The sequence below is a fragment of the Papio anubis genome, chromosome 17 (genome assembly GCF_008728515.1).
Source record: "Papio anubis isolate 15944 chromosome 17, Panubis1.0, whole genome shotgun sequence".
NCBI classification, from domain to species: domain Eukaryota; kingdom Metazoa; phylum Chordata; class Mammalia; order Primates; family Cercopithecidae; genus Papio; species Papio anubis.
In genome coordinates, this window is record NC_044992.1 from 38,893,236 (window position 1) to 38,907,318 (window position 14,083).

Here is a 14,083-nt window from a genome sequence, read left to right on the forward strand (position 1 = left end):
CTGGATGCCCATAACATAACAACTCTTCTGTAAGGTTGAAGAGTTAAAAATTATAACATAGCCTCAAACACCTGTGTGATGTTAAATGGGGCTTTATGCTTTCATTTCCCTCAAAGGGGCAGGAACCTTTTCTCCCATATCAACCGTGCTGAGGTGGGTTGTGCTCTGGTCCAGAAGTCTTGACCTTGAAGCAGGTGTCTCACCAGCACAATAACTTCCACACTTCTTGGTAAATAAACATTCCTAATAGTAACAATCTAACAGGGTGCTCCCTGCCTTCTCCCAGGACCAGGGTGCTACCTAAAGGTCCCTGAGTGCTAATAGAGTATGCAGACATATATGCATTTAGTCAGGTTAGAGTCCTTGTGAGTTGAAAATGAAAACAAACAAACAAACAAACAAAGGAAACTCAAACTTTAAATTGAGGCTGTGGAGAGAGAAAGCTGTTGGAAAAGAATCACTTAAAATTAATTGTCATTTTGTATTGTGCCTCCTGTCTGTGTACTTCACAGTGTTACACTAGGTTTTATAATAGGAAAAAGAAGAAACTTCATCCAGAGTGTCCCACTTGATTGCTGAGCAGTGTCCATGTCCGCCTTTCATGGTGGCAAGGTAAGAACAAGAAAGGTAAGGGAAGAAAATGAGAAGCAATATTTTTTAACAAGCTATACTGATGCAAAGCACTCTCTACTACGCCATATTGTTTTCCATGTGTTTTGTGTCATTAAGTCCGTGCTGACTCTGAAGCATTAATCATTCTGTTCCCACTTAAAGAAAGAAGAAGGAAGAGGAAAGAAGCTGTGATTGGATCAACAGTTAATATGTGTTGAAAATAAAAAGTTAGACTTAAAGGTTCAAGCTTGTTCCAGTTCCACTTTTTCCTACCAACCACAGCCTGCACGTTATCTCTGTAGATGAGGGCGAAATGAGCATGAAAGCCACCCAGTGAGGGCAGCTGAGTGTTTTCCTTTGCTTGTGGGGTATAGGTTCAACTTAGCAGAGCAGTTCTTTATACCGTGTGTTTATTCACTGGTTCAGCATGGTGCATTTTAGGATAAAAGGAAACACGTGTTCATGCTCACTAGAAAGAAAGCCTCAAAGACAAGGGATGCGTTAACCGCTTGCATCACAGCACCTAAAACAGGGATAGAGGAATTTTTAAATAACGAACAGCGTTTGTGGTAAAAGACATATCAGTTCTTACGGCTCTTGCGGCCTTAAATATCAACTGATACACGATTAAGTCCAGTCGTTAGTGACCAGATGGGGAAATGAGTTTGTTTGTATAAACATAAGCAATAACTCAAGGGATTCTCTTAGTTTCAAAAACTATTGAAATTTAAAACGTAATCCAAAAGGACACTGCAACGGCTCCAGTTTGTCGTACAAGAGCCCTCACCAAAACAAAGGGTAACTTTGAGTCATTTTCCTTCTTTTCTCGCTTCTCAGTGCTTTCCCCTTTCTCTGTATAATACTTTTATTTTTTAAAATGTAGTTGAAAATAACTTATGAGAGAATAAACACCAAAAGAGTCAGACACAGAGGAATTTCTGCAAACTGAGGGGAAAGTGAGGGATTAGCTATGTGTATTTCAGAGAATTGGCAGTCAAGGAACTACAAATGTAAAGGTTGTTTGCCAGTTAAAAGTAAAGAAAGAGTGAACAGCGATGCCTTGTGATGATGTTGGCTGAATTTTTGTTTTAAGGAAATTAGGAACAAAATATTTTTACCTGTAAAAACCGGGAGAAAGAAAACTAGCTTGGAAAATATCTCTTTAATGACAGACGCAGGAGTTGGCTGTGTGAAATTGCATAGTACTTTTGCTGTTGTGCAATTCCTTTTTGCAGTAGATGAATGTTCCAATCCTCAAAGCTCCCAGTGGAATACTTTGGGGCATCTACATGGATCTCATAATGTCAGGAATTTGTTTAGCATAGTCATTACTACATGCTACCAAAAAGAAAGTAGTTTCACGTGACTATACCATAGGGATCATCGGAAAATTACAGAAAATCTGACCATTCCTAAGAAGAAGAGTTTGGTTACTCTCCTTACTTAAGTTTAAAGGCCAAGTTCAATAAATAGTGAGTGCTTGGCACTTGCCTTTGCATTATTTTGTATTGGCTGAAATGACATGGCTTGCATAGTTCTCCACCCAGTGTTTCTCCTAGCCTGTGCTAGACATATTCAGAATTGGAAATCTCACCACTACCTACATTTTTGGGGGTGCTCATGGTTAGGGAGTTTCTGCATATGTTAGCTTCGAGCTCTGCTCTTGAAAGTGATTAGCCTACTGTCTCTAGCTCTGTCTTCTAAAGAAAATTTTGGAAGATTAATCCTATTCCTGAAAAAAGTCGAGGTTAGCTTCTGGATGCCCCATAACAGCTCTTCTGTAAGTTGAAGAGTTAAATATACCTGTTGCTTTAACTATTCCAAGAATGATAGATGCATGAAAAGACATCTGTTACCATCATTTTTTAAATTGCAGATTTCAGATTAGTAGGGTTCTACAGGTTTAGCACAAACAGAAGTTGGCTACACACTTTTTTTTCCTTATATACATCATAAGATATTTTTAAAATAACTTCTGCTGGGCCCCTCAGCACATTTTTAAGTTATCATCTAATTTTATGTTTGAAAACTGTCTTGTTTAATTCCCAACCTCATGTTTATATTTGTTAAATACATTTTCCTCAAAGTTTTGAACAGTAGACTTTCCTCATTCAGTTTGTGGAAAATATTTACCATGTAGAAAATATTCACCACAGAAAAAAACAGAGGTTACTGGTCAACCCTTCAGCCAAATCAGTGCAATTTCCTCACTGACTATATCAGATATAGTCAAAGCAGATAAATTTGTTAATATGCAGCTCCTTGACAACCCCTCACTACGCAGTTCTAGGAGAAATAGGTTGATAAGACCTAGAGTGCTGCCATATGTTTATCAGCTGGCTGAAATACGGCACTACCCTCTGAGAATCTCTTACCTACCTGAGCTGTGTGTCATTGAATTCTCCCTTTGTTTGAAAGCTAGAGGTTTTATATTCTGGGATGGTGCCCCAGGTCAGTAAAATTTAGGATAGATGAGAAGAACAACTCTGTATCTCTCTCTGTCTCTCTCTGTCTCTGTCTCTCTCTCTCTCTCTCTTTGTGCACGTATGTGTGTGTGTGTCTGTGTGTGTGTTCAGTAACTAATGGGAACAGGGTACTCATTTAGCAGATTTCATGGCGGAAGGCAGTTTGCCATGCGCATTTTCACTGAACTAGATTTAAGGACAAATAAAGATGAAAGAAGGAAAGTGTTCTTATGTTCCTGCAACTTGTATGGTAGTGTCATGGGATCCTTAGGGTGTCGCTTCGCCAGCTGGAAACCTCTGTGGGCAGTGGCACCTTCTGCCTGAGTATTGCTCATGCCTGCTGGGCTTGTTATACTGACTTGGCCTGGCAGGCTGTGCTCAGCTCGTGTTACTGGCCTGGATGCCACGAGCCAGGTGGAGAGTAGCAAGGGGTGTGTGAGCAAGCGAGCATGGGGTCTGGACACTGAGCACAGCCAGGCACACTCTCTGCTGCAGCATGGCAAGTAGCTCCAGGCTCCAGCTTTGTGCAAGGCTGTGAATGGACCAGATGTACCGCAAGAAGCTTCTGCTGTGGGCACCAGCATCTGGATGAGGAAAAGACGGTGGCATCCAAAAACTCAGAGATGCGAGGAACCGCAGAGCCCCAAAGAGAGTGTTATATAACATGTCACATCCCTGGCTCAGGGAGCCCGGGGGTCTGGGCTCCCAGAAAGGCCACAGCTCTTCTCTCTTTCTTATTGCCCACAGCTTCATGAGTGAGGGGGTGAGTTTTTGGGGGATGGGTTTCAGCTTGTTTGTGTTACAGGTCTCTCAGTCCCACTGTCCCACTCTGGCCACGGATCTTGGCCTGACCCCTCTTGGACAGGAAGTACCACTGCTACTTCCTGTCCTGTGGGGCAACCACCAAGCACTGGTGGAGGAATATAGTGTTACAGCAGTTCTAGCTAGAGAAATTCTAAGGTCTGGGTCCCAGAAGGGTTGCCACTCTTCACTCCCACAGTCCAGGAGTGTGTCACCACCTGCAGCTTAGTGAGTCAGTCAGGAATGTGTTACAGTTCCTTTCATGCCCTGTATTTGTCAAGTCCCAAGTTCTTGTCCCGTGTCCAGGAAGAATGAAGTTATCTGGACAACTGGAGGGTGAGCAAGGAGGAGAGCTTTATTGAGTGACAGAATGGCTCTCAGGAGACCCGAAGGGGGTAGCTCCTTTCTGCAGGTTGGCTACCCTGACGAATGTCTGAGTCTGGCTGAATCTGGGATTTTTAAGGTGCTCAGAATGGAGGAAGTGCATGCTGACTTGTCCATAGGCAGACATAGGCAGACCTGGATAAAGCACCATCTGACTGGCTGAAAGACATCAGTGAAGTTCTCATTCCAGGTCATGAACCCCACCTGGAACTGGGAGCCCAGTCCCCAGGCTTCAAGCTGTCCCTGGCTTGAAGGTGGGATTTCACTGGGGACCTACCCCTTCCCTTCCCTCCTGAGAGTCTATGTGCCTCCCACCACCATCAACATGCCATCCACAGCATGCAGGCTGTTCCTGCTGAGGGGCACCCGCAGGCCCATCACAAGCTGCCCTCAGTACCTCAGCCTCCCTCCAACGCTTGTCAGTGCTCAAAGTCTGGAGGGGGCCAAGGGAACAGGGGGCTGCATATCAGTGCTGCCCCAAGTACATGTACACCCGGCCAGGTTGTGACAGCGCTCAGGCTTGGCCACAACTTTGCTCTGCACTGGAATAGACACTAGGAGCAGGAAGAGGTCTGTGAGTGGGAGCAGGCACTTCTGAGCCCGCTGGGGGAGAGGGTTTCCTGAGCTCCCAAGAGTGCAGGGATGCCTGGGTCTGGAGCTGCAGCTGGGCAGCTATATCTGCACCTGCGGGCAAGGACTCCCTCCCCGCCAACTCAGTAAGGTGTGGGGCTCCCACTGGAATCACCAGTTACCAGCCACCAGCCACCACTGAGCACACAGTCCTGGTCACACCTCCCGCACTGCAGCTGGAGTCCTCACAGGGGCCACCCCAGATGGACTCCCACCGCCATCATTAGGGAGCTATCGTATTGACTGTCTGTAGAGGAGACACCAAGTATTCTTTGCATGCTTCAAGCCTTCACATTGCAGATCATCAACATTAAAGTAACATGGATGTATATGCCTGGCTCTAAGTGGCCAAATGTGAATCTAATACACTCCTTCTAAAATAACTCAGAGCCTTGGGGGAATAAAGGGGTTCCCAAAAACAATTTGTTAGAGTTAGTTCTATGAAGAGTGTGGGAAGAACACAGAATTCAGAATAAGATGTTCCTAAGTTTCCCTGTTGTCTGTTTTTTGTTTGTTTTTTGACCAGCTATATGCCTTCAGCATGCTTATTTGCAATTACGGGCCTCCATAGGTTTTACTGTTTTTCGTTTTTTGTTGTTGTTGTTGTTTCTTCTTTTTTTCTTGAGACAGTCTCATTCTGTCACTCAGGCTGGAGTACAGTGGCAGAATCTCGGCTCACTGCAACATCCACCTCCCAGGTTCAAGTGATTCTCCTGCCTCGGCCTCTGGAGTAGTGGGATTACAAGTGTACACCACAATGCTTGGCTAATTTTTATATTTTTAGTAGAGATGGGATTTCACTATGTTGGCCAGGCTGGTCTCAAACTCCTGACCTCAGGTAATCTGCCTGCCTTGGCCTCCCTAAGTGCTTGGGTTAAAGGCCCGAGCCACCTGCACCTGGCCATTACTGTATTTCTTACTATGACTTCTCTTAGCTCCCTCAACCCATGCACATGCTTCTAATAGGTATTTCCCTAGGAGTCTCATCAGATTTAAACTTCTTTGATCATTTTTTCAGCCTCAACTAGCTATTTGCAAGCATATTTCTCCTAGTGACTGTTTAAAAATGTAATGTTCAGTAGAATACCAGATGATAAGAATGGATTAGCTGGTGGGGCAGGGAGCATTACAAATGTGTTTTGCTGAGGAGTGTTAAAAAAAAAAACTTCAGTTGAATTAAATTTAAAGGAGTTTAATTGAGCCATGAACAATACATTGATAGGGTAGCCTGCTGAGCCCAAATAGGCTCAAAGACTCCAGTGTGGCCACGTGGTGGAAGATTTATGGACAGGAAAAGGAAAGTGAGGTATAGAAAACAGAAGTGAGGTAGATAAATTGCTGGATTGGTTACAGCTCATTGTTTGCCATATTTGAACATGGTTGGAATAGTTGGCTATTTGGTCAAAACTCGGTGATTGGCACAAGTGTAGGCAACAGTCTGTTTATACCTCTGCTTGTTATAGTTCACAATGTACAGAAAAGCCCTTAGGTAAAACTTAAAATATGTAAGGATGCAGCTTTAGGCTAAACTTAATTTAAGAGGAGGAAGAAGGAGTCGGAGAAATGAGTTCCATTGATGCTGTTTATTTTAACAGTAAGGACAAAGAGTCTGAAAATTCCAAAAACACTATTCTTTTTAACACAGCAAGTTTCTCTCCCTTCTTTGTCTAACCCTCTAAAATCCAGAAATCCAAACTTTTCACACCCCTGGTGATTCGACTAGCTATGATTGACAAGCCAGCTTACATTTGCATTTGTACTTCAGTTTCATCTGCATTGGAAACATAGTTTGATTAAAGGCCGTATTTCCATGAATCTTTTTGTTTTCGTAAAAATTCAAATATGCACAGGTAACCAAATCTCTTTCTTTTTTTCTAGATCTGAACATTTAAGATCTAGAACTTTTTCATCTAAGAAGTATTTAAAATCAAACATGTTAACAAGTTTTAAAAACCTGTCTTGATTCTTAAGGAAATCAACAGTCTTAATAATCTCTCTAGAATTTAGATGTGCAAGTCCAACTCTGAGTTTTAACCAAGAATATTTTAAACTATAGCACCTTTGGCCTACACCATAATAAGGCAAAAGCAAGGTGCAAAGTCTCATTCCTTTCACAAACTGTATAACCTTTTAAATGTGCACTAGGATTCTTAATATTAAAATTATAGGAATTCAAATATTCAGCCTTTTCTAGTGAGGTGAGTGAGGGGAGAGTTCATTCAACAAAAGAAATTTATGGTAATTTATATACTCTTTGACTTTTGAAAAGGTAGCACTTTGAGCACTCTGCTAATGCAAAATTATGACATTTGCTTCAACTATGGAGTTTGCCTTTCTCTAGGTTTAGCTTTGATCTGAGTTGATATTAACTGAAAGTTCTTCCTATAAGAGATATATGCTCATCTGGGTGAGCACTCACAATGAATCATCCCAGACAAGCTTTTCATAGGTTGAGTGAAATCTGCTAACAATGGAATATCACAGGAATAAAAGGATGGGTTCTGGAATCAGAAGCAATAGATTTGAGTACAAGCCCTACCGTTTCTCTATTGGTAGTGAAGAGAAATCATAGTAGTCATAGTGAAGTACTAGATTTGATGAGAAGCCCTACTGGCATTGGGCAAGATAATTTCAATACAGCCAGTTTCTTCATCTTAAAGCAGTAAGCACTAAAATGTATACTGTATAGGGTAATTAAAAGTATTAAATATATGTCTGTCTTGTGGTAAACGTAGAAAATGTCATATATTTTTAACCTAGCATTTAAGAAAGTGCCTAATACATGAGATGCTCAACATATGCTGTAAAAATAAAATGATCTGACACTCATTGACAGCTTACTACAAGCCAGACAATTCTAAGCATTATATAATGGATAACATTTAATTAATTGAATGAACTAAAGTGTATTAATCTATATTAATAAGACATTCTTCATATAAGTGAATTAATTGTAACCTAAGATCTGCGAGATTTCAGGAATCTATGGATGGTTTCCAAGAGAATTATTAAAACCTTGATATTTCTGCAGTTTTCAGTTTAAATATATTTATATGCATTTATTAGAAAGAAAAGATGTAAAACAAAGAGATTCTCAAAGAAGTTCTGTAAACCTCAAAGTAGATAAGAGTCATTGATACAGATGATTACTTTGATAGCCTCTGCCAAGTGTGTGACACAAGTTGAGTGAAGTTCAGAAAGTGGTTAATTAACCCCTGAGCATTACTAGTATTGCAGTTTCTGTAATTAACACTATAAAACATTTTAACTTATCCCTGAAGATTTTTCTCTCATTTTAAATAGGTTATAGCCACCCAAGTGTGTATTTCCCACATCTACTACTAGTATCTGTGTAAATTGGGGGCTGTTGGGAAGAAAAGCGAAAGAAATATTGTATTTTCCTTACATTTACATTAAGAATGAAAAGTTGTGTGAAATACTATGGTAGGTCCATTTAATGGATTTTCCAGTCTAATTTTTCATCTATGACCCTTGTTCTAAGGAGCATTTGGGGGAAGAACTTAGTGTTTGCTCACACTGGATTTTGTAACTGACACAGTTCAAGTCATACAGTAACTCAAGTCATATATAGTAGCTGAAGAAATATTTATTGAAGAAATGGGCAACTTCATAAAGTCTGAAATTTTACTAATCCCAGGTAAATATCTATATCAACATATATAATTCCATTTCATATAAAGTGATAGACCAAAGATTTACACAACTCTGTACTTGGCATGCTGCTGATAATAACCAATGCCAGCTGAAGAGAATTAAAATGGAATTTTAAAGTTTTACTTTTCTATGTATGTATGATATGTATGATATTAAATGGATAGTTACAATTTTACTTTTCTACATATGCATGAATATAAATATATCAGATATTTATATTAAAATCTCTAAGTGGCTGATTCTCAGCTAGATCCCCCACACCCATGAAAGCTGTCTATTGTTCATTCCTGACTATGTTCATTTAAAAAATAAACAAATAATCTATACTAAAAGGTTTTTTAAAAGTAAAAATCATTTGAAATCCAACTACCCTCATATGGCCCCTATTAGCATTTTTAAAAATTGAGATATAATTCACATGCCAAAAACTTAACCCATTTAATGTATCTAATTCAGTGTTTTTTAGTGTACTTATAAAGATGTGTTACCATCATGATTATACAGTTCCAGAACATTCTCATCACTCCTCCCCAAAATCCATGTATCCATTAATTGTCACTCCCTCATCCCCCTTCCCCCAGACTCTAGCAAACATTAATCTCTCTTTATGGATTTGCTTATTTTGGACATTTCATATAATTGAAATTGTAAAATATATGGTCTTTTGTTTCTGGCTTTTTTCTCTTCGTATAATGTTTGAAGATTCATCCATGTTGAGGTATTCTATTAACATTTAAGTGACACATTTTGAAGGCATCTCTCTGAACTTAGCTATATCCCGTTTAAGAAATGCAGCTAGCAAGCAGAGTTGTGTTCAATTTTGCCCATGTGTTAGACAAGACAAAATAGGGTATTGTAAATGTGAATGAATAAAATAACATGTTTGCCCATTCTACCCTTACAATTTAAGAAAGTATTAAAGAAATATGGAAACTGTAAAACATATTGAGTGGTATATGTCATCTACTTAGCTATGGCCCAGAGAGCTTGGTGAGTTTACCAGGTCACTCTCTCAGGTTTTTCGTTTGTTCATTCGTTTGTTTGTTTGTTTGTTTTTGGCTCAGAAACCTAATTTAGTCTTCTCATGAAGAGTAGACTTGTTTCCTAATCAAAGTCTCATATTAAACTGAGCTCATAGGATTTATGTATTGAGACATAATGAAAACATATTGATTTATAATACAAAAAATTGTCCAAAAGTTCGTATGATTGACACATTTTCTCATCATAGACATATCTATGTGAAAATCCAAATTATGTTCAAAATATTGCTTAAAGACAGAATAGAAAAATTAAATAATTTGATTGTTTAAAAGCTTAATACACTCATCTCACTAAAAAGAATTTTAGGTCATAGTTATTTCTGACTGCTGCAACAAATAGCAATAAACCGGGTGGTTTAGAGAAGAAACATTTATTTCTCACAGTTCTGGGTGCTGTGCAGTCGAAGATCAAAGTGTCAGGTAGTCTGGTGTCTAGTGAGAGCACTCTTCCCAGTATGTAGATGAATGGCTCTCCTGTCATTGTATCCTGTCATGGGAATTAGCAGAGAGAGATCCCCTGTGTTCTCTTCTTTTTATAGGGCCATTAATTCTGTTTAAGAGAGTTCCAGCCACGTTGCCTAATTACCTCCCAAAGGCCTCACCTATGATGCCATCACATTGGGGATTAGGCTTCAGTGTATAAATTTTGGGAGGGGGACACAGACATTCAGTTTACAGCACCTTAATTGTAAAATTTGCTAACTAAAGTTTTATCTTCTCCTAGGTGGATTTGGGGTGGACAATGGCATATTTATTTCTATGTTGCTTCCTTTGAGGCAAGTTAGCCTTCTCTTCAGATTGAAAATTAAAAAAAATAGAATCCATCATCCATTTTTGGAAAGTCTCTGACCTGTGAGTCTCTTTGTCTCTTTAAATTATATTTTCATATCTTTACGTTTGCTAACTGCCTGTTGCATAACAGAGTACAATCTTAAGTTCTTAAGACGGCATCTTTCTACAACTTCCAAGTTCCATATCTACAACAGAAAACTGTCCCAAGGTGAAAAATTCAAAACAGTAATTGCAAAATATTGTTCTTCCAATTATAACATCTTTGAGGCTGCTGAAAGAAAAGGTACATGTTTGAGAAATAGTGTAAAAGATCTGAAATAAACATCTGTGTTGGTACTGGTGTCATTGCTGTATTTAGAGCTTATGACACATTTTTATTTTGACTGTAGAATGTGTTAAATGACACAAGTTGTCTCAGAAGTTGGTTGACTCAGAGTAGACACTTATAAGAATTTGTTGTTGTTCTTAGCGACAGGTGACATTTTTTGCTAGGGCCACCTTTAATCCCATTGACTTTTACCAATCCACTGATCTTGTTTGATTGGATCTGTCTGCTAGTGAGGACTAAGTTTCAATCAAATCTCTTCCTGTAGCACCAAGCCCAGGGAGATGATGAATAAATGAATCTGTAACCAAATCATTATACATGTGGGATGTCCACAAATAAATGAACCCCCTGCCTCTCCCTTCCCCTCTCTCTTCCTTTCCTTCACCTTCTTCTTCTCCTCATTTTCCTTTTCCTGTTCTGCTTCCACTTCTCAGTGAAGAAATCCTATTTATCTCTTGGCCAATAAGGTTTTTATGAAAGAACTCTGTTTTCCAGTCTGATCTGGGAAAGGTGAGTTTCCTAGGATTCAAGTAAAAAAGAAGTTAGTAGATATTGTATGCTAGGCTTCAACAAAATAATAAAATGATTAAATATAAAAATTACACAGAATAATCATCAGTCTCTAAGAATGCATGTTATGATTATTCGCACACTAATATCAGCACCTTTTTGATTATAGTATGGAAATCCTTATTCAAACTTACCTCTGACAAGTAGAATAGTGATCAACAGGACACTTAATTCCCAATTGTGGGCCAGGCACAGTGGCTCATGCCTGTAAACCCAGCACTTTGGGAGGCCAAGGTAGGCGGATCACGATGTCAGCAAATTGAGACTATGCTGACCAACGTGGTGAAACCCTGTATCTACTAAAACACAAAAAATTAGCCAGGTGTGGTGGCATATGCCTGTAGTCCCAGCTGCTCAGGAGGCTGAGCCAGGGGAATCGCTTAAACCTGGGAGGTGGAGGTTGCAGTGAGCTGAGATTGCACCACTGCACTCCAACCTGGCGACAGAGCAAGACTCCGTCTCAAAAAATATATATATATAAAATATAAAATATATAATATATAAGATCTTATATATTACACATGAATGTATATATTATATATGCGAATGTATATATTATAATGAATATATAAGATATTATATAGTATATATAAGTATATAAGATTAATACTATATATTATTTTATATATATATATCTGTTCAGTTCTTCTGAGATAAATTGTTCAGAATAAAGAGCATGTCTGTTTATTTTACTTTAAGTTAAATAAGAACTTTACTTAAGTTCTGTGATACATGTGGTTTGCTGCACCTATCAATCCATCATGCATTAGGTATTTGTCCTAATGCTCTCCTCCCCCTGCCTCCTACTCACCGACAGGCCCCTGTGTGTGATCTTCCCCTCCCTGTTTCCATGTGTTCTCATTGTTCAACTCCCACTTATGAGTGAGAACATGTGGTGTTTGGTTTTCTGTTCCTGTGTTAGTTTGCTGTGGATGACGGCTTCCAGCATCATCCATATGCCTGCAAACACATGAACTCATTTTTTTTATGCCTGAATAATATTCCATGGTGTATATGTGCCACATTCCAGTCTATCGTCAATAGATATTTGGGTTGGTTCCAAGTCTTTGCTATTATAAATAGTGCTGAAATAAACATATGTGTGCATGCGTCTTTATAGTAAAATGATTTATAATCCTTTGGGTATATATGCAGTAATGGGATTGCTGGGTGAAGTGGTATTTCTGGTTCCACATCCTTAAAGAATTGCCATACTATGTTACACAATGATTAAACTAATTTACACTCCCATCAACAATGTAAAGTGTTCCTATTTCTTCACAGCCTTGCCAGCATCTGTTATTTCATGATTTTTAAATAATCGCCATTCTAACTGGCATGAGATAGTATCTCATTGTGGTTTTGATTTGCATTTCTCTAATGACCAGCGATGATGAGCTTTTTTTCATATGTTTGTTGGCTGCATAAATGTCTTCTTTTGAGAAGTGTCTATTCATATCCTTTGCCCACTTTTTGATGGGGATTTTTGTTTTTTTCTTGTAAATTTGTTTAAGTTCCTTGTAGATTCTGGATATTAGACCTCTGTTAAATGAGCAGATTGTAAAATTTTTCTCCCATTCTTTAGGTTGCCTGTTCACTCTAATGATAGTTTCTTTGGCTGTGCAGGAGCTCTTTAGTTTAACAAAATCCCATTTCTCAATTTGGCTTTTGTTGCAATTGCTTTTGGTGTTTTAGTCACGAAGTTTTTGCCCATGCCTGTGTCCTGAATGGTATTGCCAAGGTTTTCTTCTAGGGTTTTTTATGGTTTTAGGTCTTACATTTAAATCTTTAATCCATCTTGAGTTAACGTTTTTATAAGGTGTAACGAAGGGGTCCGCTTTCTGTTTTCTGCTTATGGCTAGCCAGTTTTCCCGGCATCATTTATTAAATAGGGAATCCTTTCTCCATTTGTTGTTTTTACCAGGTGGGTTGAAGATCAGATGGTGGTAGATGTGTGTTGTTATTTCTGAGGTCTCTGGTCTGTTCTGTTTTGGTACCAGTACCAGGCTGTTTTGGTTACCGTAGCCTTGTAGTATACTTTGAAGTCAGATAGCATGATGCCTCCAGCTTTGTTCTTTTTGCTTAGGATTGTCTTGGCTATATGGGATCTTCTGTGATTCCATATAAAATGTAAAGTAGTTTTTCTAGTTCTGCAAAGAAAGTCAATGGTAACTTGATGGGAACAGCATTGAATCTATAAATTACTTTGGGCAGTATTGCCGTTTTCAAGATATTGATTCTTCCTATCCATAAGCATGGACATTTTTTTTCATTTGTTTGTGTCCTCTTTTATTTCCTTGAGCAGTGGTTTCTAGTTCTCCTTAAAGAGGTCCTTCATTTCTCTTGTAAGTTGTATTCATATGGATTTTATTCTCTTTGTAGCAGTTGTAAATGGGAGGAGTTCACTCATGATTTGGCTCTCTGCTTGTCTATTATTGGTGTATGGGAATACTTGTGATTTTTGCATATTGATTTTGTATCCTGAGATGTTTCTGAAGTTGCTTATCAGCTTAAGGATTTTTTGGGCTGAGACAATGGGGTTTTCTAAATATACAATTATGTCATCAGCAAACAGAGACAATTTGACTTCCTCTCTTCCTATTTGAACACCATTTATTTCTTTCTCTTGCCTGATTGCCCTGGCCAGAACTTCCAATACTACGTTGAATAGTAGTGGTGAGAGAGAGCATCCTCTCTGGAAAGCTTCCAGCTTTTGCCCATTCAGTATGATATTGGCTATGGGTTTGTCATAAATAGCTCTTATTATTTTGAGATATGTTTCA

At 38.9% G+C, this 14,083-nt stretch overlaps 1 long non-coding RNA gene across 1 annotated transcript in view; it reads left to right on the forward strand.

Annotated features, from left to right (window-relative positions):
• The first annotated feature begins 581 nt into the window (after nt 1-581).
• The window catches only part of LOC110741610, a 43,225-nt gene continuing 29,723 nt past the window's right edge, over nt 582-14,083 (forward strand). The window contains exon 1 of the long non-coding RNA XR_002518091.2: nt 582-612. This is a non-coding gene — a long non-coding RNA (uncharacterized LOC110741610). The remainder of the gene's footprint in view (nt 613-14,083) is intronic.